Below are 22,586 nucleotides of genomic sequence, written 5' to 3' on the forward strand. Positions count from 1 at the left end.
CGGGGGCGAGCGCCGGCGCCGGGGTCGGGGGCAAGCGCCGGGGCTGGGTCGGGCGAGGCGGTGCGACGGGGGAAGAGAGAGTGGGGATTTGGGGGGAAAAGGCGGGATGAAGCAGGGAGAGTAAGAATTTTGGGTTAAGTGGACGTAGCAGTAGCGCGTTTGGACAAAACGTGCTGCTACTACCTTCAGTAGCTGTAGCGGTTTAGACAAAACGCGCTGCTACTACCTTCGCTACTGCCAGTTTTCCTTTTTCTTTTCCTTTATTTTCTCCCACTTTTATTTCCAGAGAGCAGTGAACGAAGGGAGCGCGATATATATTGCATCATTTGACGGTTAAATATGTATGCAAAATAGGAACATATATATTACATCATTGGACCCATATATATATTACATCATTTGGCCGATAACATACGGTTCCTCAGCGCTGACGTTTTCGTTTTTGAGTCAGCTTCGTTCCCTTCTTGTTCGTCGAAGAATAATTGAGCCCCTCATTGTGACTTTGCCTTTTCCATGGAGTACGATTTTTCTTAGGTAATGTAGTATTGATTCTTCTTTTGACGTATACTTCATCATCATCGTCATCTTCCCTCATTGGGTTGCCGTACTGATCATAGTCTTCCTCGTTGGCGACTCCATCCATTCCAATGATGTTCCTTTTACCTCTCCTCACGACAACATGACTGGTATTGCATGGGTCGGTTATGAAGAAGCATTGTGTCACGTGCTTAGCGTGTACCCATGGCTTGTTTTTTGCGGTAGCGTTCACGGTAGCGCTCTTGGCGTCGGGTACAGTCATGGTAGTGAAAATCCGGTTTTCTCTTTCGACATTCTTAGCCCATCTGACACGGAACATCGTCATGTTGTGCAGTCCAGAGTAGTCAAGCTCCCAGATCTCCTCGACCCTTCCATAAAATTGTTCAGTTGCACCATTGTCGCTGCCGGTCATGCATTCCATCGTCACCCCTGAGTTCTGATCATCACTGTCCATATATTTGGCCTCCGTGTAGAACGTGTATCCGTTGATATCATATGCCTGATAGGTTACGAGGTTGGGCGAGGGGCCATATGCTAAGGCGTATATGAGCAATCCGTCCTTAGAGCCCTCCTCCGGGGGATTAGCAATAATATGCTCTTTGAACCAATGCAGGAAAGTGGAGTTGTGCTCTCTAGTAACTTCGGCGTTCGTCCTGCATACCCCCCGGTCATGATACTTCTTTGCGATAATTTCTTTGTGCAGTGCCACGAAAGGATCTACCTCGTCTAGGTGTTGTAGAACCACCAAGTTTGCTCTGTCAAAGTCGCTGCATCGATCTGAGTATGCCACGTGCAGTTCTCTGCGACTGTTGTAGTGACCATCTCCTTCGAGCCTCCCATCGTGCTTGTTAACGGGCAAACCAACACTAACACCAGGCGGCTGGTCTGCGCCATATAGAAAATTCTCACAGAAAGAGATGCACTCTTGTGTCAAATAGCCCTGGACGATGCTTCCATCCGGACGGGACATGTTACAAACGAATCCTTTGATGATCCCATTCATCCTCTCAAACGGCATCATGTTGTGCAGGAATGACGGCCCCAGGTCTATTATGTCATCCACAATATGGACACACAGATGCACCATCACGTCAAAGAACGCGGGCGGGAAGTACATCTCAAGCTCATTCAGTATCACAACATCTCTTCCTATAGCCTTCGGAGCTACTTCACACTAATCGACTTTCGAGAGATGACGTCGAAAAAGTTGCAGAGACCAATAAGCATGTCAGGGACGTGCTTGTCCATTATCCCTCTAAGGGCAACAGGTAGTATCTGCGACATCATCACATGACAGTCATGAGACTTCATCCCGCTGAACCTTTTCTTGTTCGTGTCTAGATATCTGCTTATCTTGCCACAGTAACCGGAACTAACTTTGACTCCGGTAAGGCACTTAAAGAATTGATTGATCTCAGCCTGACTTAAGGTGAAGCAAGAAGGGGGGCAATAATCCTCTTTCTTTATTTTCTTGCCCTTCTTCTCCCGTGCCTCTGTCTCATCTGACATTTTACGGGGCGGCATGTGCAGATCTTCCCTGATTTTCAAATCTTGCAAGTCTTTTCTTGCCTTCAGCCCATCCTTGGTCTTATCCGGCATGTTCATCAGTGTTGCGAGCAAGCTCTCAAGGACATTCTTACAGATATGCATTTGATCAAGGCAATGAGGTGTATCGAGTTTGTGCCAGTACTCCAAGTCCCAGAACACAGACATTGTCTTCCATACCTTCAGCAGCGGCTCCGGCGCCTTTCTCATCATCTTTCCCGACGCGGGGCACTCCTTCCAGTTTTTCAACAGCTCATCGATTTCGGCACCGCTCCGCTTACGTGGAGGTCCTGATGCTCAGCGTGACCATTGAATAGATCTCCACGGTTTCTCCACGGGTCATCCTGTTCAAGCCATCTTCGATGCCCCATGTACACTATTTTCCTAGACCCGCCATCTTTCCTTGACGTTAGCTGCTGAGACGTCGTATCATCCATGCACCGCGTGCATCCGCAATATCCATGGCACACCTGGCCTGCCACATATCCGTAACCGAGATAGTCGTGCACTGTCGTGATCAGCGCGGCTCTCATGTTGAAATACTCGCCTTTGCTGGCGTCCCATGTCTTGGACGGTGTTTTCCATAACGTGTCTAACTCCTCTTGAAGTAGCCCCAGATACAAATTAATATTATTTCCTGGTTGTTTCGGCCCTTGAATAAGCATACTCATGTGAATGTACTTCGATTTCATGCACAACCGGGGGGAGGTTGTACATCCATACAAACACGGGCCATGTGCTATGGTTGGTGTTCTGGTTGCCAAACGGATTCATGCCATTCGTACACGCGCCGAGCACGATGTTCCTTGCATCACATTCAAAATACCGATAGTAGATGTTCAACGCTCTCCACTGGCTTCCATCCTTCACGTGTCTCAGCTTCGGATCATCTCCATCGTCGGGCTTCTTCCTCTCCGCGTGCCAGCGCATTAGCTTTGCTTCCTTGGGATCTACAAAATACCTCTGGAGACGGGGAGTGATCGGTCAACTTTCTGGGGACATTTCTTCCCGGCCTTCTTGTATCGAGAAGCATTGCACACCGGACAGCTTATTTTTTCCGCGTGCTCCTTCCGATAATTATGCAATCGTTGACAACATCCTGCCACCACTTTCTTTAGTACCGGTTCGTGGCACGAACCGGTGCTAAAGGTTCGCCACGAACCGGTACTAAAGAGCTCCTGCCGCCTAGCCGTTGGAACCGGCACTAATGGACACATTAGTGCTGGTTCTGTTACAAACCGGGGACTAATGTGTCTCACATATGACCCTTTTTCTACTAGTGCATGCATGGTATCTAACGTGTGGCAGATCAAGAGGGCACACGATCTTGTTGGCCTCATCAACACTAGTAGGACATAGATTACCCGCAGGAAGAACATCCTTTAGGTACTTGAGATGATCATCGAGGCTAGTGTCGGTCCATTTGTTTTTAGCCTTCGTCTTTAGGAGTTGGAGCGTGAAACTCAAGCGGGTCACCTCAGGATTGCAACCATCATACAATGGAGTGTTCGAGTCTACCACCAGTTGCTCCAGCTTAGCCTCCTCTTTAGAAGCAGCTCTCTCAGTACTCGTCTCCTTGTGAAGCAATGCTTGAACATGAGGGTCCCGCACGATTGAACTTAGTACCAACGAACTCTGCTGCGTGGAGTCCATGTCATTCTCTCCGCCGCCATGTCCGGCCCCTTCTCCTCCGCCATGTCCGGCCCCTTATCCGCCGCCATGTCCAGCCTCTTCCCCGCCACCATTATCGATCATCTCTTCGTCTTGCCCCGTGTCATCATTGCCTGCCCCGTCAGCATCCTCAACATCGTCATCTTCATCTTCAGTTATCCACCGAGTATAGCCATCCATGAAACCAGTCATGAGTAGGTGCGCTTCGACACGACCATCGTCATAAGGGTCGAGCCAAACTATTCCTTTGCATTTTCAACACGGACATAAAACCTCAGTCAAGTTATTTTCTTTCATGTCCTGCACCACCGACCGCAAGCACCTGTCCACCATCGTTCCACTGACCATCATGAACGTCTGCACGGTAATAATAAAACAAATTGATTATAAAAATGCGTGCATGCATCAAAGTCATACAAAAATTCAGCATGACCTTGCCTAAAAATAGGACATATATGGATCTAGAGTTTGCCCGGAATTCATGGAAACGGAAATAAATCGACATTTCGGCAAAACATGGGCAACTCAAAAGCACAATTTGGCGTCAACTCATGCCACACACACAATTTCCATAAACATATCACACACACATAAACATATTTCCATTTTGCAAAAGCACGAAATTTTAATCATCTCTATCTCGAGATCGAGCACACGGTGGAGATGATGTTGTAGGGAGATCAAAAGTGCACAAAGCACTTCTTGACAAAGATAGATCTAGTTAGGGGGCAAATAGGTCACTTAACTAAATCCTACATCTACCTACCTACCTAATTTGAGAGGAGACAACTTCAACTAGTGGAGGGGGAAGGAAAAAGAGAAAGGAGATGCATTAATGGAGGTGGTGTAGTTAGGTAGGAGTAATGAAGAGAGAGAAAGGTAGATAGAAGAGGGAGAGTAATGGGGGAGAAGTATTGAGGAAGAAGAAGAGTGAGAGTGGGAGCATGTGGGAGGTAGGGGAAAGGGAAGAGAGGAGGGGGAGGGGGAGGGACAGGTGGGGAAAAGGTGATGGGTTGGTGCGGATTAGCTGTAGCGCGGGAGTTAAAACGTGTTGCTGCTAAGGAAGTAGCAGCAGCGCGCTTTGGGCAACGGCGCTACTGCTAACCGGGACCAAAAAGTGTGCCAATTTGAAATTTAGCAGCAGCGACCCCAGAAAAAGCGCGCTACTACTACACCCATAGCAGTAGCGCGGCTCGCGGCACCGCGCTGCTGCTAAATGGAGTTTGGTGGACACCGTCGGTCAATATTTGTAGCAGCGCGGTTTACACCGAGCGCGCTACTGCTAAAAACTTGTCAGTAGCGAGTTTCCCTCACACGCGCTACTACTAATTAGCAGCAGTGCTCCTTTTTGAGCCGTGCTGCTGCTAAAATTCTGTGTATAGGCTTTTCTCTAGTAGTGTATTGTCTGCGAACCTGGCCTGCTTGCATCCGTAGGTTCATGCACATTAAATAAAATTCAAAATGTACAGGATGGATTGCAATGTGTAAAGATAAGAAGAATAAAAGCTCTACCATAAATGCCACGTAACAGTAAAGCAGATGCTACCATTTCTTTCCCAATTTATAACCTTCTACAAAAACATTCCATTGTATGTACCTTTCTTCTATGTCCATCTAATCATGCTAAGCATAAATTCATACTAAGATATTAGTGCATGAATTTATGCAAAAGCTTTGGGCTAGTCGATCCTGGTCATAACCTGATTTTTTGTGGCTTAGGTCTGGTTGCTTTTAGTGCCAATGTACAATGTACCGTGTTGTGTTTTGGGCTAGCCGATCAGGAGAAGGAATTTTTGTTCTTTAGTCCATTCAAAAAATAAGTGATAAGGATTAATATGGAATTTGTTTCGAAGGAAGAGCATAGAGCACATCATAAGGTTAGGAAGTGCTGCCATGATCACATTCGAACACATCGACAACATTTTCTACCCAGATAGTAACGCAATGTAGTAGCTGAAATAAATAAATAATTAAAAGCATTATTCCATAGTCCAAGGAGTATCTCTATAAAAAAAGCAACCAGACCTAGGCCACAGAAAATCAGGTTATGACCAGGTTCTCTGATTTTTATATATGCTAGATTTGTTGAAGCAAGACATACAGATTATACGTGAGGGTGAATGATCTGATTTGCCAACATTTCGGTCCAAATCAGATTCAATCATGAAGCATCAGAGCAAATTGTAGTAAAGAGCAGTGGTGCGCGAGAGATTTTGTCCAATAATATTATGTAGAGGCAGATAACAAGGCATATGAGATTAGATCATGACAAATGAGTGGAGAGTACCTGGATGTCTTTGATGGTCGCACAGAGATCAATGTAGTCCTTTTGGTTGCACCAGCCACTTCAAGTTGTTCAACTATGAAATTATCGATGTGAAAATGCTCAGTTGAATCCATAAACATAGCTCATAGTAATTAAGCAAGTTATCGTTTATTTTAGCGCGGTGTTAAAATTAAAGTTAAAGTTTATGTTAGCACAATGTGAAAATTAAACTTAAAAGTATACTTTTTAACTCGAAAACTAAATTACATTACATACCTTTCCAATCAGTGTTGGCCAACAATACTATTTACATTGTTTAGAGAGTAGCAAAAAGAGAGATTGCTCCTTAGTTAATTGGGTTATCCAAACAATAAAGGGCACACATACATGTTGGATGTTAATAGAAAAACATCAAGACACAAATAGTCCTAAGAAATTTCCGATGGTACTTGAGGCAATAAATTTGTACCTGAAACATATAATCTACGGTAAGCTTCACAAGAACATCAGTTGCAACGATGGACTATGCAGGTTAATGACACCTACTATAGTAAGTCCATGCTATGCTCCTCACTGACAGGGAAAAAATGCTGATTGTTGAGTACAATGATTCTTCTTGTCCACTGCAAATGACTCCTACAGAATGTTAAACGGTGTGTTCTTTATCTCGGAGGTCCTAGTAATATGAGAAAAACGAGGGTGAGAGTGACTCCATAGTAATTACATTAGAATACAAAAAAACAGAAAAACATTTTCATTGCACAATACAAACAGCAAATCCCTGTACACACATGCAATGTGGACTTACACGTTCAGCAAACAAACTCTCGGTCTTACTAATATTGAAAAGCGCCAGCCGGAATTCTTCCTGCAAGATGCCAACGCACAAGCATCACAACTCAGGTTATTCATAAGCCACCATATACACAAAAATGTACCTACAGAGCAACAATATTTTTTCAGTTTTAAATAAGGAGATGGGTGTTTATCCACTAACCTTGTTAACCATCCCTCCATGTATCACAACATTGTTGATTTCTTCAACAGCTCGTACAATGCTTACCGTGAGCATCTACATAAATGCTAATCCGTAAGAGGATTTAACAGAAATGATAAAGCCCACTGGTTTAGATCCTGTAGTGTGGAGACAATTGAATAGCCAGCATGCACAGTTCTTACAAACCAAGCATCAAAATTCGTACATGCCAATGCATCTTCATGCCCGAATCCACTACCACCAAACAGCAGAGCATGGTGATGTAGATGGCAGTAGCTGTACCGACCATGAATCTGCCGCCGACCCAACTGTTGGTTGCTGGTATCGATGCCGTTGACAGGGAAAAAGGGGGTCAAGGCTTGTGTTAGAATGGTGATGGTCCCATCTTGGATATAAATACATGCAACTTCAGGTCAGAGGCGAAACAACAATGGCGGTGGTAATTAACAATTCCTGCACCAAAAATGACTATGAAGAGGCGAAAATGTGACATCCTAAAAATAGCTGCATAATGAGTTTATTTACGCATATCATCCAATGTATACTAAATATATAGCTTGTAATTAACTGCAAGCCTTGACGAAAAGCATAAATAATTGAAAAGTGGTATATGTTGGCAGACATGAGAGTACACTTTTATGCAGGAGCAAATGACTGAAACACATTGATTGGAATTACTTCTTCGCGACTAAAATCAAGCCATACAAAAATACCATGAGCGTATCACATAACAAGACCTTGACAAAATAGCATATCAAGTTGGATAATAAATCCAATCCACGAACAGACTGGGTAGGTTGTGTTACCTGTGTTAGCTTTTGCATCGAGTGCTATAAGATCAGAGGTGTGGACGCCCAGCTCGTAGTAGCTGCACCTTTCACAACCTGTAAGGCCGCCGTTTACAAACCAGGTGAAGGGTAGTAGGGTAATGAAAGAAAATAAATGAAGGAGATCAACCACGATCTCTTATTATTTCTAGCTGTCGAGTATCTCAAACTCCGAATCCTGAATGAGATCCCAGAGTTCCTTCTTCGACAGCGACGCAGGCTGGGTAGGTTGCGGGAGGCCGGCGGTGTAGTCAGGGGAGGACGTGGCGGGTTTCCTTCTTACTGAATCACTTCTCATAGAGGAGCTGGCATACGAGAGGCCTCTCCGGTCTTGCAGGAGCGAGTCCATGAAGGAGGAGGGTGTGTGCGCCGCTGCGACGCTGACCCACATCGACGCGAAGGGACAAAGCCGGCGTGTCGTTCCTCCTTGTCGCCGCCGCCGCCGCCTGGCAATGGTATGGAGGGGTTGCGCTCGACAGGGGAGGCGGCGTGGAACGCAATAGGCTGGGGAGTTACCTCTCTACCCGATGGGTCGTCCTTCCCCTGACCGCTCGCTAGAAGGGCTTCCTAGCCCAATCAACCAGAGAAGTCCAAAAAAGCCACCAGAGTAGCTGCCCCCAGGACAGCAGGCCCAGGTTGCGGCAACATTGACCTAAAGTAGCGTTCCATGTGCATCCAACAGACAGAAACAACCAGATCGTGGAAACAGACGGCCAAGAACGCAAATCACTGAGAGAGCTCGGTTTAGGACTGGACGCTCGAGCGAGCTTTTCGGCTCGGCCCGAAACTCGCTCCAGCTCGGCCCGACTCAGCTCGGCCCGACAAGAATATAGGCCGAGCCGAGCTGCATATTTCGGCCCGTTCGACGGCCGAGCCGAGCCGGTTTTTGCTCGGTCCAGCTCGGTGGCTCGTTTCGCAGCCCAGTTAAGTTTCTTTAGATAATTTTCAGCCCATTGTCTAGCAACAGCAGCCAGCCTACATGAGCAGCCCAAGCCCACTACAGAGCACCCCGACTCATATGTGCCTCCCCTGGCGAGCGAATGCACCCGACGCTGCTTAGGGTTTGCGCCTTGCCGCGCCGCCGCTGTCCTGCCAGTGCCACCACTCGACATCGTCCTACTCGCCGCACCCGATGCTGGATGGCTCGCCGTCGACTCCAACGTGGTACGTGCCCTTTCGCCGCTGCACCGGATGCCGCCGTTCGTCGCTCCGTGATTTCACCTCCAGGCCTCCACCATCCCCAAATCTCTTCCCTTTTCTCTCTGTTGATCTATGCTGCTGACGACAGAGTGGTTTGAAATGTAGTTGCTGTTCAAAATTCTGTTGCTCGGATGTATTGATGGACTGTTGTTGTCAAAAATTCAGTTTGCTCTATCGTTGATAGACTGTTGCTGTCGAGAATGCAGTTAGCTCTCTTTATTGATCGAGCTGCTCGGGCTGGACCGAGCCAGAGGCAAAACGAGCCGAGCCTCTAGAAACAGGCTCGTTCAACTAACGAGCCGAGCCGAGCCCGGCTCGCTTTAGGCGAGCCAAAGCCGGGCTCGGGCTGAACTCGGCTCGGCTCGGCTCGTGTCCAGCCCTAGCTCGGTTTATGTGCGGTTATACTGTCCTTCATTGGTAGAGCCCTTGAAAAAAATTCAAAAAAAGAAAGGAGGTCCTAGGTTAACCAGTTTAATATAGTAGTATATATGCAGTGTTTGGTAAAGCCCAAAAGATCAAAGCACGGAAGACAAACTCAAAAGAAGAACCGCCGACGTCCGCCCGAGGGCCACACCTGCTAGGATAAAAAAAAGGTGACCTAAACTACTAGCCGGAGCGAAGACACATCGATTATCCTCTCTGCCACCGGCCGCCGAAGCGGCAGCCAGAGGGAAGGCAAATTCACGGGTTCACTAGTGAAGTATGAAAGAAAAAGTTTGCCCTAGCCGCCTAAGATTAGGGGAGGAAACGAGAGTTAGTCCCAATCTGGGAGACTGCTCACGATTATGACTGATGCAAGTACTATGCAATGATCAAATACGAGCAAATAATATGTATTTTCCGTTTCAGTTTCTCCTCTAGTTTGTTAATGCAACGACCATTGGGGATTCCCCCTCCTCCTTCATTCTCAGGAAAATATTTATTACTATAATTTTATAAATATGTAGAGAACATATACATGTGTATGAGGGATTATTATTTTCAGATTTCTCTATTCTGAATAATTCCGGTCTCCATGAATCCCGGGTGCCCACCATGAAAATTTTACTTGATCAACAAAAGGCCATAGAGCAACTCGCCAAACTGTCTCACTACGACGAAAATGTTCTTACGTAAGTCTCTTCTACCTTCCGTACTGCCTACATACATTAGCGCAGACTAGCTAGCTTTGCAAATCCTGAAACAACAGTAGGCAGTTCACTGAAACATCTTAACAAAATACAGGTATTCAGAGGGCAAACAAGTTCTTCAAGTTTAGGAAATGGGCATATGGCGACCCTTGAACATGTCCTGACTGAATCCAAGGCAACAACAACTATCAGTACACAAAAAGCAGCAACCACATGGACCATGGCCATAAAGACTGAACAACGAAGTACAACATAGACTAGCTGAACTGAACACCTCCAGCTCGAAAAGGAACCCTGCATAAACAGCAAAGGACACAGTGAGCATGGGGAAACGGGAAGAAATGCAGGGAATATTAAAATTCAGCTGGTTGGTCTATCTATCACAGGATGTGCTATAAACAAGCTGGAACGATCAGTTGGTTGATCTAGATATTTGATAGGCGTCATCTTGGGTAGCACTTGCATGAAACAACTTGTCGTCACTGTCACATTACAGGAAAAATAATGTACACTTAAGTTCTCTACCTTCAGAACTCCCTACATTGGCACAGACTAGCTAGCTTTGCTAATAAGGCATACAGTTCAGGAACTTAATACTTTCTGTTGCAGTGCTAACTGCCAAGCTTCCTGCCCTTGCTCATTGCCACCATTGGAATGTTGCTGCCTGTAGCTACAAAGCACTTGTTGCAGCTCTAGCTGTTTCCCCAGTGTTGCTGTTGGGTGTCGTTTGCACCTATCGTGATGATAAGCAGCATCAATGGCGCCATTTAAGGCAATTATCTGGGGCCAGGTATTGGGCGGTGTTATGGTGGGCTGGAAGGATGTAAAAAGTTGTGCACAAGGATATACCATGCTATTCTGCTTGGGTCTAAGCTTATGATTTTTATCCAAGCATGTTATGTATAGGTCGACTACTGAAAGATAATAATCATGAAGAATGATAACAAATGCTTACAGGCGAGCAGAAGATCTATTGTACATCGATCCGCTCAGTGGGTACTCCATGGTTACATAGGATGTTTAAAATATGGTTAACTACTTCCTATGCATATTTCAAACAATAAACATATATGAGGATTATTTCATATGTGAACAAACTACCATCCTATGCATAGGATAAATATTCACATGTGTCACCATACTTCCTATGCTAATTACAAATGAACAAACTACTTCCTATGCATTACTTCATATGTGTTCATATCTAAATAATCCTCCATAGGTACTAGAAAGCTTTATAAAAAAATTGACATTGGTTTGACAAATATTTGCCATGTACTTGAATGAAAATCTACCATGTGAAAAGAAGGTGTTTTATCACCTTTATATACATGATTATTAGTTCATATGTACATACAAATTCCTATGCATGTGATTTACAATACAAATCAACAACAATAATGTTTCCCAATGTTTATAACTAATCTACATAGGCTAAATCAACACACATCCATTCTATTTCCCATAGAAATTTCAAATCAATCATAAGCTAGGGTTTCACCACAAACATGAAGAATGGGGAAGGTTTTTCGGATAGAAAAGAAGGGGGTCAGAGGAGATTACCTTCTAGGATGGATTGGGCAACAAATCCATGGACGAAATCTTCAAATCGGAAGGTATTGGGAGAGAGGATTGAGAGGGGGAGAGGAGAGAGCGGCCGCCGCTGCCGCTCTCTGTTTCAAACATTGGACGAATGGGTGGGTGGGATGAGGAAGGCCCGGCGCGCTGTAGTTACTAAGGGCGTGTTTGTTAGTTGCCCACAGCCACAAAATCCTCAACAGCAGTGCCCAACTCCACCAGCCACCTTCCCACGTAAACTCCTGAAGCTAGCGATCTGTTCGGTGCGGCAGCTCCTGGGAGCCAGCGATCGGCCAGGCCAAAAGGCCAGAAACTGCGCATTCAGCCCGTTTTGGTTGGCCAGGCCTGGGCAGTTGTGGGCTACTGTGTATGATTTTTTTCTTTACATTGTGTATAGGAATGTTTGGCCTGTTCGTTGGTGATGTGTACTGTCCCTTTTCTTTGTACTGTTCCAATTTCGCTATATACAGAAGCAGTTTCAGCATGCATAGAGAGCAAGGTAACAAAAAGTAGTACTTTTTTTGCTAGTAGTGATTTTCCTAGTAACAGAGGCTAAACCGAGAGCAAGTACAGAGAGAGAAAATCCATATTTTAAACACAGAATGAATGTGCAGATTTTGAAACAATGCATACCATGGCATGAGCATCAGGTTGCACACATGTTTCATAGTACTTAAGCCTCACATTTTAGATAGGTTTCCAAATCAAAAGGGGCACATACATGTCTCTAACATGAACGCTTCACCTCGTAGTTTTGCATAAGTTTGCAAATCAAAAGGGACACGTACATGTATCTATCAACAATGCCTCACCAACTTAGAGCAATGGCTGTAGCTAGTTCTTGCCTAAACACATCCATGTCTTCACCATTTTCCGCTGTAGTTGATGTATCTGATGCATGAGAAGGAACAACAAATCTCTTGTATTGTTCCGGAATTGTTGGCACATAGTCCGGGTCCCTGTCACATCGATAGAAGTGAATATCTTCTTCATCATGGAAGCGAACATAGTTGTGCAAAGTCATAGTAGCGGCAACAATCATCTTTTGAGTTTCAATGGATTAGCTTGGCATCTTCAAAAGAATCTGCCATTTCATCTTCCACACTCCAAAGGCACTCTCTATGCAACTGCGTTTGGACGAGTGGAGCCTATTGAGCTCCTCTTTAGGAGTATTGGGTGGAACACCTCTATGAAAGTCAGGCACATGATATCTTTCACCTTTGTACGGTGCGAGATATCCCTTTCTATTAGGATAGCCAGCATCCACAAGGTAGTACTTGTCTATGAATGAATGTTAGAATTGGCATACATGAAATGAGTTCTAACATTCTGACTCATGGGGGAAGGGGGCCTAGGCTGCATGCTCACCCTTTGGAGGATGGGGGAAGGTGGCCTTGTCCGCATGCATTGCATGAAATAGCACACTTGTGTCATGCATAGAACCAGGTTGTCCAATTGAAGCATAAGTGAAATGCATATCAACGTCACATATTGCCATCACATTCTGAGTGACTGCGCCTGTCCTTCCAATATATAGGATTTGCTTGTCTTCTGGAATCGAAGCTCTAATGTGAGTCCCATCTATTGCACCAATGCAGTCTTTCATGTGTGGATATGCTCGTTTATCACCAAGGATCCTTTGATGCACAGTGTGAAAATTGGGGTCTTTCGGCTTGAGGTAGTGAGAAGACATCCAATCGGGTTCTCATTTTGAATTGCAATGCCACTTCGTCGAATGCACTAGGGGTCAAGATTTTGTTTGGCATATTTCCAGCCCGCACTTGCGTGACCATCAAGTTGGTAACGATCCTAGTGTTCTCTTCATCCCACTCGGCAGTCATGCTCGAAGACATGCTCTGAACTTGACTATAAAAAATATGTGAGTGCTTAACTATAAAAAAACATGTACAAGCGTTGTTGTTATCATTATGTACTAGCAGGAAAATGCAATGAAGATATATAGCAGCAGAACATGCACTCGTCAATCAACTTGTAGCAATACTGCAATAGCAATATTCATGTCTTTTCTAAACATATAGGAGCAGAGCATGTACTGAACATATAGCAGCATAGCGTATACTGAACATATACATATATTTTCTGAACATATAGCACCAGAGCATATAGCAGCAGAGCATGTACTGAACATCCACATCTCTTTTCTGAACATATAGCAGCAAAGCATGTTCTGCATCTCTTTTCTGAACATATAGCAGCAGAGCATATAGCAACAGAGCATGAACATGTGTAGGGAGAGGTAGTTGGGCAGCAAAGAGAGCATCACCTTCGAAAAATTGGAAGAGGTGGTCGGGGAGGCAGAGAATCGACACAGCCGTCGGGTTCTTCGGCGGAAGACGGCGAGCGGGACGGGGATGACTTGTCGGGGACGGAGGAGCCAGTCGGTGACGGAGGCAGACGAGGGTGGGGATGGGTGGTCGGGGACGGAGGAGACAGTCCGCGACAGCGGCGGATGAGAGCGAGCAGGGCGGGATGGCTTCACAGCATGGACGAGTGATACGTCTCCAACGTATCTATAATTTTTGATTGCTCCATGCTACTTTATCTATTGTTTTGGACGATAATGGGCTTTATTTTCCACTTTTATATTATTTTTGGGACTAACCTATTAACCGGAGGCCCAGCCCAGAATTGCTGTTTTTTTGCCTTTTTCAGTATTTCGAAGAAACAGAATATCAAACGGAGTCCAAACGGAATGAAATCTTCGGAAACGTGATTTTCTCATCAGACAAGACCCAGGAGACTTGGACCCTCCGTCAAGAAAGCCACCAGGCGGTCACGAGGGTAGAGGGCGCGCCCCCTGCCTCGTGGGCCCCTCAAAGCTCCACCGACGTACTCCTTCCTCCCATATATACCTACGTACCCCCAAACGATCAGAACAGGAGACAAAAACCTAATTCCACCACCGCAACTTCCTGTATCCACGAGATCCCATCTTGGGGCCTGTTCCGGAGCTCCGCTGGAGGGGGCATCCACCACGGAGGGCTTCTACATCATCATCAAAGCCTCTCCGATGAAGTGTGAGTAGTTTACTTCAGACCTTCGGGTCCATAGTTAGTAGCTAGATGGCTTCTTCTCTCTTTTTGGATCTCAATACAATGTTATCCCCCTCTCTCGTGGAGATCTATTCGATGTAATCTTCTTTTTGCGGTGTGTTTGTTGAGACCGATGAATTGTGGGTTTATGATCCATCTTAGCTATGAATAATATTTGAATCTTCTCTGAATTCTTTTATGTATGATTGAGTTATCTTTGTAAGTCTCTTCGAATTATCCGTTTGGTTTGGCCAACTAGATTGGTAGTTCTTGCAATGGGAGAAGTGCTTGGCTTTGGGTTCAATCTTGCGGTGTCCTTACCCAGTGACAGAAAGGGTTGCAAAGCACGTATTGTATTGGTGCCATCGAGGATAACAAGATGGGGTATTTATCATATTGCATGAATTTATTCCTTTACATCATGTCATCTTGCTTAAGGTGTTACTCTGTTTTTAACTTAATACTCTAGATGCATGTTGGATAGCGGTCGATGAGTGGAGTAATAGTAGTAGATGCAGAATCGTTCGATCTACTTGTCACGGACGTGATGCCTATATACATGATCATACCTAGATAACCTCATAACTATGCTCAATTCTGTCAATTGCTCAACAGTAATTTGTTCACCCACCGTAGAATACTTATGCTCTTGAGAGAAGCCACTAGTGAAACCTATGGCCCCCGGGTCTATTCTCATCATATCAATCTCCATCACTTTTATACTTGCTTTGTTTTACTTTTCCTTCTACCTTTCACTTTGCATCTTTATACCGAAAATACCAAAAATATTATCTCTATCAGATCTCACTCTCGTCAGTGACCATGAAGGGATTGACAACCCTAATTGTGTTGGTTGCGAGTAGCTATCGTTTTGTGCAGGTACGAGGGACTTGCGCGTGGCCTCCTACTGGATTGATACCTTGGTTCTTAAAAACTGAGGGAAATACTTACGCTACTGTGCTGCATCATCCTCTCCTCTTCGGGGAGAACCAACGCAAGCTCAAGATGTAGCAAGAAGGATTTCTGGCGCCGTTGCCGGGGAGTCTATGCAAAAGTCAGCATACCAAGTACCCATCATAATCCCTATCTCTCGCATTACATTATTTGCCATTTGCCTCTCATTTTCCTCTCCCCCACTTCACCCTTGCCGTTTTATCCGCCCTCTCTTTCCCAATCTCCTCCTCTCTTTTTTGCTCTTTTTCTTCCGCCTTGCTTGCCACTATGTCTGAAACTGGGGAGATTATCGTCGATATGGACAATAGTGATAACACAGAAAATCCCGAGGCTCCGGCCGATGAACCCCCTATCTTGCATACCAAAAAGTTTCGAATCGGTAGTGGTAACATCATTAGCAAAGGTGTTATTCAAGATTTATTTACTTGTGCCGGTGCTTTACCTTTGATGGGTTGCTCTATTCTTCATAGAACAAGTAGTCTCGCAGATGCTATCGCTCTGCTTGTAGTTGAACTTGAAAGACAATTTATGCATATGCATCCTTGCATACAAAGGATTTTCCTAGAATTCTCTAATATTGAGCATTCTTCGGTTAAGCGTGCTGTTACTATTTTTTTGGCTCACGAGTTTAGATTTATTATAAGAGAGGCCAAAGAAATCTTTGCGCACTATGGGGTGGACGCCGATCGTCCTCCCATAGAAGCGATCCTCTATGATCAAGAGGAATTTAGACATTTTCAATCTTCAGACTATGTTGCTTTTAATGAAAATCTTAGAAAAAAGGTCCCTACCAATGTCTTGGTTGATTGCTTTAACGAGCTTAATAATGAATTTTCCCTTCACAACAATGAGCTAGGATACTCTCTTGAGTATAGGCTCACAAGATTTTGCCAAAAGAATGCTTTTAGTGATGAAATAGTTGTGCACTATGAGGGGCCAAAGGAGGAACCTGTTCCTCCTGTGATTGATCTTGGGAACCTTTGCCCCACTAAATTTAGCCCTTTCGATTACTTTTGCTTGCCACAAAGGAAACTTGCTGCCGAACGTAAAGAATATGAAATGAGCTTTCAAGATCTATCTTATTATTACGGCACCACTTAGATTTATCCTTGCTTTTATGCCTAGCTAGGGGCGTTAAACGATAGCGCTTGTTGGGAGGCAACCCAATTTTTTTTGTTTTTGCTCCTGTTTAGGAATAAATAATCCATCTAGCCTCCATTTAGATGTGGTTTTATCTTTTAATTAGTGTTTGTACCAAGCTAGACCTATTGGATCTTCTTGGATGATAGTTATTTGATCTTGCTGTAATTTCCAGAAACTTTGCGCTCAGTGCCCGAATTGTTAAAAATCACCAGAACGTGATAAAATACTGATTCCAATTGCTGCTGATTAATAAACAAATTGTCCAGGTCGTCCAATTTTGGTAGAATTGTTTAAGTTCCAGAAGTTTGCGTTAGTTACAGATTACTACAGACTGTTCTGTTTTTGACAGATTCTGTTTTGCGTGTGTTGTTTGCTTATTTTGATGAATCTATGGCTAGTAAAATAATTTATAATCAATAGAGAAGTTGGAATACAGTAGGTTTAACACCAATATAAATAAAGAATGAGTTCATTACAGTACCTTAAAGTAGTCTTTTGTTTTCTTTCTCTAACGGTGCTCACGAGATTCTATTGAGTTTTGTGTTGTGAAGTTTTCAAGTTTTGGGTGAATTCTTTTGATAGATTATGGAACAAGGAGTGGCAAGAGCCTAAGATTGGGGATGCCCATGGCACCTCCAATATAATCCAAGGACACCAAAAATTCAAATCTTGGGGATGCCCCGGAAGGCATCCCCTCTTTCGTCCACTTCCATCGGTAATTTACTTGGAGCTATATTTTTATTCACCACATGATAAGTGTTTTGCTTGGAGCGTCTTGTATTATTTGCATCTTTGCTTGTTAGTTTACCACAATCATCCTTGCTGTACACACCTTTTGAGAGAGCCATACATGAATTGGAATTTTATAGAATGCTCATAGTGCTTCACTTATATTTTTTGAGTTTGATAGTTATGCTCATAGTGCTTCACTTATATCTTTTGAGCGTGATAATTTTTGCTCTAGTGCTTCACTTAGATCTTTTAGAGCACGGTGGTGGATTTGTTTTAAAGAAACTATTGATCTCTCATGCTTCACTTAGATTATTTTGAGAGTCGTTAATAGCATGGTAATTTGCTTAAAGTTAATATACTTGGTATTCAAGATATGTGGAACTTTCTTTTGAGTGTGTTGAATACTAAGATAAGTTTGATGCTCGATAATAGTTTTGAGGTATGGAGGTGATAATATCAAATTCATGCTAGTTGAGTAGTTGTGAATTTGAGAAATGCTTGTGTTGAAGTTAGCAAATCCCGTAGCATGCACGTATGGTTAAAGTTGTGTAACAAATTTGAAACATGAAGTGTACCTGGCTTGTGCATCGTTATGAGTGGCGGTCGGGGACGAGCGATGGTCTTTTCCTACCAATCTATCCCCCTAAGAGCATGCGCGTAGTACTTGATTTTTGATGACTTCTAAATTTTTGCAATAAGTATATGAGTTCTTTTGACTAATGTTGAGTCCATGGATTATACGCACTTTTACCTTTCCGCCTTTGCTAGCCTCTTCGGTACCGTGCATTTCCCTTTCTCACCTTGAGAGTTGGTGCAAACTTCGCCCGTGCATCCAAGCCCCGTGATATGATACGCTCTTTCACACATAAACCTCCTTATATCTTCCTCAAAACAGCCACCATACCTACCTATTATGGCATTTCCATAGCCATCCGAGATATATTGCCATGAAACTTTCCACCGTTCTGTTCATCATCATCATGGCATACCTTACTTTTGTCATATTGCCATTGCATGATCATGTAGTTGACATCGTATTTGTGGCAAAGCCACCATGCATTATTTTCATACATGTCACTCTTGATTCATCGCACCATCCCGGTACACCGCCGGAGGCATTCATATAGAGTCATATCTTGTTCTAGTTTCGAATTGTAATCCTTATGTTGTAATCAATAGAAGTGTGATGATCATCATTATTAGAGCATTGCCCAAATGAAAAAAGGAGAAAGGCCAAAAAGAAAAAAAGAAAGGCCAAAAAAAGAAAATAAATAAAAAAGGCAATGCTACTATCTCTTTTTCCACACTTGTGCTTCAAAGTAGCACCTTATTCTTCATGTAGTGAGTCTCATATATTGTGCTTCAAAGTAGCACCATGTTTTTCATATAGTGAGTCTCATAAGTTGTCTTTTTCATACTAGTGGGAATTTTTCATTATAGAACTTGGCTTGTATATTCCTACGATGGGCTTCCTCAAAATGCCCTAGGTCTTCATGAGCAAGCAAGTTGGATGCAGACCCACTAGTTTTCTTTTGTTGAGCATTCATAGCTCTAGTGCATCCGTTGCATGGCAATCCCTACTCCTCATGTTGACATCAATTGATGGGCATTTGCATAGCCCATTGATTATCCTCGTCAATGTGAGACTTTCTCCTTTTTTGTCTTCTCGACACAATCCCCATCATCATATTCTATTCCACCCATAGTGCTATATCCATGGCTCACGCTCATGTATTGCGTGAAGGTTGAAAAAGTTTGAGATTATTTAAGTATGAAACAATTGCTTGGCTTGTCATCGGGGGTATAGAAGTTGGGAACATCTTTGTGTGACGAAAATGAAGCATAGGCTAACTATATGATTTTTTTAGGGATGAACTTTCTTTTGCCATGCTATTTTGAGAAGACATAATTACTTTGATTAGTATGCTTGAAGTATTATTATTTTTATGTCAATATGAACTTTTGTCTTGAATCTTTCGGATCTGAATATTCATACCATGATTAAGAAGATTTACATTGAAATTATGCCAAAGTATCACTCCGCATCAAAAATTCTCTTTTTATCATTTACCTACTCGAGGACGAGCAGGAATTAAGCTTGGGGATGCCTGATACGTCTCCAACGTATCTATAATTTTTGATTGCTCCATGCTACTATATCTATTGTTTTGGACTATAATGGGCTTTATTTTCCACTTTTATAATATTTTTGGGACTAACCTATTAACCGGAGGCCCAGCCCAGAATTGCTATTTTTTGCCTTTTTTAGTATTTCGAAGAAACATAATATCAAACGGAGTCCAAACAGAATGAAATCTTTGGAAACGTGATTTTCTCATCAGATAAGACCCAGGAGACTTGGACCCTCCGTCAAGAAAGCCACGAGGCGGTCACGAGGGTGGAGGGCGCCCCCCCTAGGGCGCGCCCCCTACCTCGTGGGCCCCTCGAAGCTCCACCGACGTACTCCTTCCTCCTATATATACCTACGTACCCCCAAACGATCAGAACAGGAGCCAAAAACCTAATTCCACCGCCGCAACTTCCTGATCCACGAGATCCCATCTTGGGGCCTGTTTCGGAGCTCCGCCGGAGGGAGCATCCACCATGGAGGGCTTCTACATCATCATCAAAGCCTCTCCGATGAAGTGTGAGTAGTTTACTTCAGACCTTCGGGTCCATAGTTAGTAGCTAGATGGCTTCTTCTCTCTTTTCGGATCTCAATACAATGTTCTCCCCCTCTCTCGTGGAGATCTATTCGATGTAATCTTCTTTTTGCGGTGTGTTTGTTGAGACCGATGAATTGTGGGTTTATGATCCAGCTTATCTATGAATAATATTTGAATCTTCTCTGAATTCTTTTATGTATGATTGAGTTATCTTTGCAAGTCTCTTCGAATTATCCGTTTGGTTTGGCTAACTAGATTGGTAGTTCTTGCCATGGGAGAAGTGCTTGGCTTTGGGTTCAATCTTGCGGTGTCCTTACCCAGTGACAGAAAGGGTTGTAAGGCACGTATTGTATTGTTGCCATCGAGGATAACAAGATGGGGTATTTATCATACTGCATGAATTTATTCCTCTACATCATGTCATCTTGCTTAAGGCGTTACTCTGTTTTTAACTTAATACTCTAGATGCATGTTGGATAGCGATCGATGATTGGAGTAATAGTAGTAGATGCAGAATCGTTTCGATCTACTTGTCATGAACGTGATGCCTATATACATGATCATACCTAGATAACCTCATAACTATGCTCAATTCTGTCAATTGCTCAACAGTAATTTGTTCACCCATCGTAGAATACTTATGCTCTTGAGAGAAGCCACTAGTGAAACCTATGCCCCCCGGGTCTATTCTCATCATATCAATCTCCATCACTTTTATACTTGCTTTGTTTTACTTTTCCTTTTACCTTTCACTTTGCATCTTTATACCGAAGATACCAAAAATATTATCTCTATCAGAGCTCACTCTCGTAAGAGACCGTGAAGGGATTGACAACCCCTAATTGCGTTGGTTGCAAGTAGCTATCGTTTTGTGCAGGTACGAGGGACTTGCGTGTGGCCTCCTACTGCATTGATACCTTGGTTCTCAAAAACTGAGGGAAATACTTACGCTACTGTGCTGCATCATCCTCTCCTCTTCGGGGAAAACCAACGCAAGCTCAAGACGTAGCAACGAACAGTGGCCGCCGACGCTGAAGGTGCAGTCCGGCATGGCTTGGGTTGTGGGAAGGGGAAAGAGGAGTTGTGCGTCTGGTGGAGTGGCCTCGAGGGAACGGTCAATCAATCACTTGGCGGTGGCACTCTTCCATAATTCTTTACGAATCTAGCTTCTCAATTTCCTTGGAGCCAGGTTTTTCCAGCTCCACGACTCCGTCTAATTTGTACGCAGGTTCGAGACAGCTTCTTGGTCCAATAACCAGGAGTGGAACCATTCGGCTGGAATCCGAGTCTGGATTCAAGGATTTCAGAAGCGAGAGAGTTCCCGAACACGCCCTAAGTCGAAGTGCGGCACCTTAGCGCTAGGCGCTACACTTTGTAGCATAGCGCATGTCAGCTAGGCACTGCACCACCAGGTGCGGGGCCGGACAAACTTGGTAATTCGACCAGGCGCTGCACGACCAGGTGCAGCGCCTTAGTGCTAGGCGCTACACTTCGGAGCATAGCGCCTGTCAGCTAGGCGCTGCACGACCAGGTGCGGGCTTGGGCAAACATCGTAGGTGCGAGCACGACTATGTGCGAGGGCAACACATATGGCCGGTGAGACTCTGGAGGGCTACAAACTTCAAACAGTTGTGGCATGGCACGCATGCAATTCGGCATCAACCTCTACTGATCAAACTTACATCAGGCTACGAACAACAGTAAAAACAATGAGGGGAAATCAGCTTTGTCCTTGATGGGCGAATTGATGCATTCTATCCACTGTCAGTTGGAGATTCTAGTAAAATTGAATCTACCGACTGGAACATACAACAGAAATAAACAGCATTTCCACAACATGAGAACAAGATCTTTCAAAATAAACAACATGAGAACAACTAGATCTGGCTGAACGATTTCTCCAATTATGAGTAATTTTTGATCTGATGTTATTGTTCAATCGTGTCAAACATCAGCTGCCAGTACCGTTACAACCCCTGCCCTTATGTATCTGCACATATCAAATTTGAGATGCAAATTCAGAGGTTGTATCTGCAGAGACCTCTATTTCTAATATTCCTTCCGCTCCTTTATATAAGGTGTATATTTTTTGGCACGGTGACCAAGGCATGGTTGTTGACACACGAACACGTCACGTGTACCCTCGACGCCGGGGGTGATGCACCGCAGCTCACGTCAAAGGAGACCCGACCGACAGCGCGATACGCAAGACAGTCGGCGGGCGCTTTTGCAGACCCGAAAACCCCACACCCCCGGGAGGGACCCCGTCAGGGAGTGCGGCGGCTAT

Source organism: Triticum dicoccoides, chromosome 6B (genome assembly GCF_002162155.2).
Source record: "Triticum dicoccoides isolate Atlit2015 ecotype Zavitan chromosome 6B, WEW_v2.0, whole genome shotgun sequence".
Classification (NCBI taxonomy): domain Eukaryota; kingdom Viridiplantae; phylum Streptophyta; class Magnoliopsida; order Poales; family Poaceae; genus Triticum; species Triticum dicoccoides.